Raw genomic sequence first — 7,684 nt, 5'->3', positions numbered from 1 at the left:
TTTCATTATTTCTTAATAGCATTTCGTATAGTTAAGCCTGCATATTTTCTTTTTTTCCTTTTCGTTTTTCTTCCTTAACAACATAAGAACGAATTAGTTATTTTATCCCCAGAAATTCTGTGATGTTATTATTAAAGTTGCTCAGTTTAAATTTTAATATTAGTTGCATTAGTACATAGATTTATCCTTATTTTGTAAAGTACAATGAACATAAGATATGTGGAAGTAACCGTAGAGTACGTTATTGGCCTGTGCGAGGGCAATTAATTGTACTATTTGTACTTAAAGTAAAAACGATTGGCCAGGGTGCATAAATATGATCAGACCATACTCTTACGCCTTACGTGCAAGCATGTGGAACCTTACGAGACATTTGACTAAGACTTCAATATTTATGTCTCGGGGCCTTAATTAATGCTTGGGACTTGAATCATTTGAACGAAATATACGATTCCGCGTGCGTTATATTACTTACTAAATAATGAGTAAAAATTTGACCAGTTCTCTACCTCTACTACTACATATCGAATGGCAGGCTACTATTCGACTTAATTGCTTGTTGGGTTTGACCCTAATGATAACTTTTTGTGTCAAAAAGTAATGTTAGAATCTCACCATGTACAAAAACCGTAGATGTTGAAAAATCAATGTCAAGTAAATGTTAGGGTGTTTGTAATCTGTGATGATTAAAAATAAGTGTAAGGTTTTGTGGACCTTCGTCGTCGGCCATGCTTTGTAACAGTTCAAATAGTTATATTATTATATAGTTCAGACTTGCCAATATGGCTATTAAATATTACGAATTTACGTAACTTCTGTTATCTTGATGACTTTCCAATTCCAAATTTTTTTAAGATGTTCTTTGATTTAAATTGTTATATTTGTACTAAATTTGTTAAGTACCAGTTATTTTGTTTAAAATAAGTGAGAAATAATAATAAATATCTCTTACGATTTACAGAATCTATTTTATTAGTAATTTCTAAAAGCCCTATTACCAAACTATTTATAATGCATTATGGCTCGGATGCTGATTAACCTTTTGGACGCCAATGACGGATATATCCGCACCGCAGGTCCAACGCCAACTTACGCCAAAGACGGATTAATCCGTCACAGACCACAGAGCATTATACGTGCATATGCATAAAGTTCAATTTCATTGACATTTCGGTGACGTGGCGTCCGTGTGACAGCTTTTGGTAATTCCATAATAAAGCTACCAAGGGTTCAAAAACGAAAATTAGTTTAAGAAGTCAACACTAACCTATTTCTATAGAAAACATCCCAACAAAAACAAATGTGAAATGAGAGCCAAGTTCAATATTAAGAATATTTGTCGTTGTTGACTCGCTGACAAAAGAATTGAGATCTATATGGGTGCCAAGTTCTGTGTTGTGTAGAAAATCCTGAAATTATAAAGGATTTGACTTGGCTAGTTTTTACCAACAAACCAAATTTTAGAAAAGTAGCCTATTCGTAAAAACTAGCCAAGACAAGTCCTTTATAATTTCAGGATTTTCTACACAACACAGAACTTGGCACCCATATAGATCTCAATTCTTTTGTCAGCGAGTCAACAACGACAAATATTCTTAATATTGAACTTGGCTCTCATTTCACATTTATGTTTTTGTTGGGATATCATTACTTTTTGTACAGAAATTACTATAGTAGGTATTCATCATAAAAGCAGTTTGCCTAAGCTGAAAAGGAGACCCTCGCTAACGCGCGGTCAATTGTTAAAAAGTTTCAGTTTTCAGATATTTTGTTTTTTATTCGCCTAATAGTCTACCTTCATGCCAAATATCAAGTTTCTAAGCGATCTAGAAGTGGGTTAGGTTTTTGGTCTAGAAGTATTACCTAATTATTTTTTTTACATCTAAATATCAATAATTTCCCGTTTTCAGATTTTTCCCTCTATATAAACCTAAAAGTCTACCTTGATGCCAAATATCAAGTTTCTAAGTCATCTAGAAGTGGGTTAGGTTTTTGGTCTATAAGAATTCTTTTTTTTTTCCATCGAAATATCAATCATTTCCAGTTTTCAGATTTTTCCCTCTATATACACCTAATAGTCTACTTTGACGCCAAATATCAAGTTTCTAAGTGATCTAGAAAAGGGGTTAGGTTTTTGGTCTATAAGTATTAATTATTTTTTTTCTATCGAAATATCAATAATTTCCAGTTTTCAGATTTTTCCCTCTATACACCGTGTTTTTATTGAATTCCGTTAACTTCGGGGTATGGTTAAGTACGTTTAAGAAAACTAAATGGCATAGTTAATTTTGAAAAAAAAAATATTTTTTTTGCTTTTTTTTTCAGAAAAAATAATATTAAAAAGTAATTAAATGTAGCATATAGCGTTGTTGTAACACGGGCATTAAATTTAACTAAACCAAACAATTGAAATCTGTGACATATCAATGTCAATTCGAACATCGATCGACCGAGATTTTACTTAAGTTTAGTAGCAAATGTATGAACTCATCCTAAACACTAATCAATATGTAAACCGGCCTTAAGGCAAGTGTACAAGCTTGTAGAGCCCTTATAGGAAAAAAATAAAATATTGATTATCTTCGAAATGGAGTTAATTAGAATATCGGTGTCTTTGGGAAAGTTACTTGATTTAAGCTCAGGTATGCACCCTTGAAATTAACGGAAATCAAAAAAAACACGGTGTATACACCTAATAGTCTACCTTGATGCCAAATATCAAGTTTCTAAGTCATCTAGAAGTGGGTTAGGTTTTTGGTCTATAAGTATTAATTATTTTTTTTTCCATCAAAATATCAATAATTTCCAGTTTTCAGATTTTTCCCTCTATATACACCTAATAGTCTACCTTGATGCCAAATATCAAGTTTCTAAGTGATCTAGAAGTGGGTTAGATTTTTGGTTTATAAGTATTAATTATTATTTTTTCCATCGAAATCTCAATAATTTCCAGTTTTCAGATTTTTCCCTCTATATACACCTAATAGTCTACCTTGATGCCAAATATCAAGTTTCTAAGTGATCTAGAAGTGGGTTAGGTTTTTGGTCTATAAGTATTAATTATATTTTTTCCATCGAAATATCAATAATTTCCATTTTTCAGATTTTTTCCTCTATATATACCTAATAGTCTGCCTTGATGCCAAATATCAAGTTTCTAAGTGATCTAGAAGTGTGTTCGATTTTTGGTCTATAAGTATTAATTATTATTTTTTCCATCGAAATCTCAATAATTTCCAGTTTTCAGATTTTTCCCTCTATATACACCTAATAGTCTACCTTGATGCCAAATACCAAGTTTCTAAGTGATCTAGAAGTGGGTTAGGTTTTTGGTCTATAAGTATAAATTATTTTTTTCCCTCGAAATATCAATAATTTCCAGTTTTCAGATTTTTTCCTCTATATACACCTAATAGTCTACCTTGATGCCAAATTTCAAGTTTCTAGGTCATCTGGAAGTGGGTTAGGTTTATGATCTATATGTCAGTCAGTCACAAAAATTCCGGTTTTTAAACGTTAATTTATCAGTAACTGATTGAGCTACGTTTATGAAATTTTATATTTTGGACAAGCTAAGGGGCTTGAATACATGTGCCAAATTTCATTTGTGTAGGTTAAGTAGGTTTCAAGTTGTGAAGGGGTCAAAAGTAGCTCGAAATGGTTCGTGTAATATTACACTCGGTTGCTGCGTCGCCAGTTCCTTTTTCTTTGAACTTGGCTGGACACGCTACCGCGTGTCTAGATACCAAACCTTCATGTCAGAAAAAAAAAACAATTTTTACATGTTTTTCATGTACTTGATCGCAACGTTTAAATGATAGGCGTAAAACTAATTTTATACAGCGATATTGGCAAGACTAATTAAAAAGAAAGTAACTGTAAACTGTTACAAATTTCCCGCAGTTATTTCAGGTAAAATATCGTAATTTTATAATTTGTCTTTAAAAATATTAAAAAGCATGCGGTTTTTAGAAGAGTATTCTAGACTGTGGTCTCAAAGTAACACCCGAAACGAAAAAGAGATATAAGTATGTGTAACTTTTCCCGTAAATAACTATAGCCAAACATGTTTTGCTAAAGAAAGGCTATGATGTGAACCTATGCAAATGTGTAATAATTATTGTTTTAGCGTCTGCTTTAGTCGTATGTTTTAAAGTTTGAAGTTGTGTAACACCCGAAGCGTGTTGATCGTCCGCCTGTCCGTCCCCGGCTTTTCACCGTGATGGTTAGTGCTAGAAAGCTGCAATTTGGCATGAATACATAAATCAATCATGGCGACAAAGTACGGGGTCATCCATTAATTACGTCACACGAATTTCTAGGTTTTTTGACCCCTCCCCCCCTTGTCACATTTGGTCACATTTGGCAAACCCCTCCCCCCTAGTGTGACGTCACATTTTTTCTACGAAATCGCCAAATCGAATTAAGTAAGTACCTAAGTATTATTAATATTTTATCAAAATATTTTTGACGATATAAATATTAGTATTTATAACCCAAAACTGCTTAGGAAAGAAAATTAAAAGAATAAAAACGATTATCATTTTAAAAACTTGTTATTTAAATGTACAGCGAATAAAATCATTTAAAAAAAATTTTCGGTTACTGATGAAGTTAAAGTGACGTCACAAAGTTTGTGTCTCCCCCCTCCCCCATGTCACAATATGTCACATTTTCTTGACCCCCTCCCTCCCCCTAAACGCGTGACGTAATTAATGGATGACCCCTACCTAGTAACACAAAAACTACAAAAAATATTTTTTAAGGTTAGCTTTGTACGAAATATTTTAAATTTTTTTTTTCGACTTTAATCCTGTGATGTGGTGTGTCGTTGGATAGATCTTACAAAATGAATAGGTGTCACCATCAACCATTTTTTGATTAAGTGAATATTTTCGGAAATATTCGCATCGAAAGAAAATTATTATGATATCTTCGAGAAACAGTTTTTATTGATAAGATTAATGTATTTTTTAATAATTCAGCATTTATTACTTATGTTTTTAATCGAATTTATTAAAAAGACAATAATTTCAATAAAACGAGCCATATTTTCGTATAAATCTGTCTTAATTTCGTACTCGTAACACCCGAAACAGGTAATTTATTTTATTAAAATTAATTGAAAAGTGATACTAAGTGTTACTTCAGTGTTTCAGTAGACTATACTAACTATTATTACTTGACATAAATAAAACTGGAGGTTACTTGACAAAATTCGCTAAATTATGCATTTTGGTACTGATGGTCAGAAGGTATAGGCCAATTCCCGTAACGCCCGAAACAGCTACTTTTTAGTGATTCTCTCGTTATTGCTCTTATACTTTAATTATGTGTGTACAGGAAAAGAAAATATTATCAAAGTAGTAGATGAATCAATAGTTGTAACCTCCTAGTTCCTGTTACAATATCGAATAAAACCTTATTTTATGAGTTCAAGTGTAACACCCGAAACGGTGGAATGACCCTTTTGTGTTTGAAAATTTCAAAATCCAAAGAGAATATAATCACTACGTTTTACTAGCCAGTCCTAGCCTCGCCACCAGCGGCAAGCGGTTAGTTCCCGATTCGCCGGATTTACTTTAGGACGTCACAATCCGAGTATAAGAGAATCAGGCGAATCAGGAGGTACCCAGGCGAGCAGGCGCTAGGGATGCACTGATCACGCGAAATGATGTCACGGTAACATAATCGGTAGGTATGGCAAGATGCAGCTGTTATTTTAAGAACAATGATTTCGAAAAATAGAGTAGCTTGCAGCATGACATCATTACCGTCATGTTTATTACTTATTATAGGTACTAAGGAAATATAATTAAATAAATCTCAACTATTCAGCAATAATATCCTGTTATTTATATTGTTATTTACTTGTACCAAAGAGAATTTAGTATAGAGGCGGATTGTCAAAGCACTTTTTGTAGCCACAGTAAATTTACTGCCATCTTTCGACAGATGATTAAAACTTTTAGAACGCCATTTGACTTTGATCCTTGGTCTTTCACTGATGTGTTAAATGTCAAAATAAAAAGTGTCGCCACCTAGACGAGCATATCAGGCCAAAGGTATGGGGGCCATCGCTCCAAAAGAAATTTACAAAAACAAAACGAATTTCTATCAACGACATCTATGAGTTGTTTGCATGGGCATTGAATTCAATAGATGACTACCTCATTAACATTTAAGCGCCATGTATTTTTATTTTAACAGTCTCGTTGAGTCACTAGATGGCATTGTACTTTGTCTTATCCCGGGGATCAACTCATATTATGGGGGTGGACAAATGGCCGGGCATTTACAAATTTAGCCGTAAAAATAACTTCTAAGGAGCAAATTATTTGGTTGGTATCGTCTTGGGTCGTCCCATTCGTTTTTCGTCAAGTTCTTAAATTAGTCCTATTCTGCTTTCGTCACTCATTCTACATAGAAAGCCACCGACGATTGTGACATTTATGACGAATGTAGAATGAGTGACGAAAGCAGAATAGAACTAATTTAAGAACTTGTCGAAAAACGAATGGGACGACCCAAGACGATACCATTTGGTTCCTTTATGCTTTGACAATAAGAACGGCAGTAGGTAGGTCGTTGATTCTTGGTTGAGTCGCTTAACTTCGAACTCGGGTAAATCCATCTGTCAGATTATGCGATTTTGGTCTTAAGAAAAGGTATAGGCAGGGGTGCGAAACTCCTGACTTCGGCCAAACTCGGCTCCGCTCGGCTCAGCATTGCTCCGAGCAATTATTAGGGTTGGCACCACTTGACTTCCTTTTGCGTGCACGACCACAGATAAGATAATCACTTGAATTTTGACAACCCTAAATAGCCGAAAGGGATAGTGCCATACATTAGAAAGGGATAGCATGATTCGACCCTGAACCGCTGTCAAACTTCGGTTTTGTAGGAAGTTTCCTTTCTGTACGGTAGTACTATTATTTATTCTGTGGTATAGGTGAACCAGGATCTATTGAGGGTGCGCCATGTTACGGAAATTTGTTGGTACTAATTTCTAGCAATGGCAACAATTTTAATAATAGACAACATCTACCCTCTATGATAGTTGTCAATATTGACAATGTAAACATTGCTTTGTCTAGTTTCGTGTGAATTATTATTAGACTGCAATAATCATGCCGAAAGTTTTAGATTTTACAGAGAAAAAAGTTGTAAATAGTGTATATAGTTATTTATTGAAAAAAAAAACGTGCGGTAGAGAAATTTCTTCCATTAGAAAACATAACGAAATTACCACCTGAATTGACGGGTAAGTTTCAAACTTATGGACAAATGTCACTATAGTCAGGTCATCACGATTTGGTTGATGTCTTGTAATAATTTGATTTGTGTATTAGGTGTATCGCATGCATCGGTATCACGGATTGCTAGCGAAGGGCGTAAGGGCGGAATTAAACGACCAAACCTAAAAAAAAGAAAACAAAAAAGAAAATAGATTTGGATGATTTTGATTTATGTGTCATACGTCGTAAAATTCACGAAGTTTATAGCGTAAAAACCGAAAAAATATCCAAACATCAAACTTCGCACTTATTAAAGTTGTCGGAATAAAATAAAAATCATCTGCCAATTTCCATTGTCCCCACTATACAAATTGTTGCTATATAAAATTCAGAACGAGCGCCCTCTTGACAATACTCCCAAAGTTCTGGTTTACCTTTAATAGGGT

This window comes from Cydia splendana, chromosome 16 (assembly GCF_910591565.1).
Source record: "Cydia splendana chromosome 16, ilCydSple1.2, whole genome shotgun sequence".
Lineage (NCBI taxonomy): Eukaryota > Metazoa > Arthropoda > Insecta > Lepidoptera > Tortricidae > Cydia > Cydia splendana.
Note: the sequence above shows the minus strand (reverse complement) of the source record.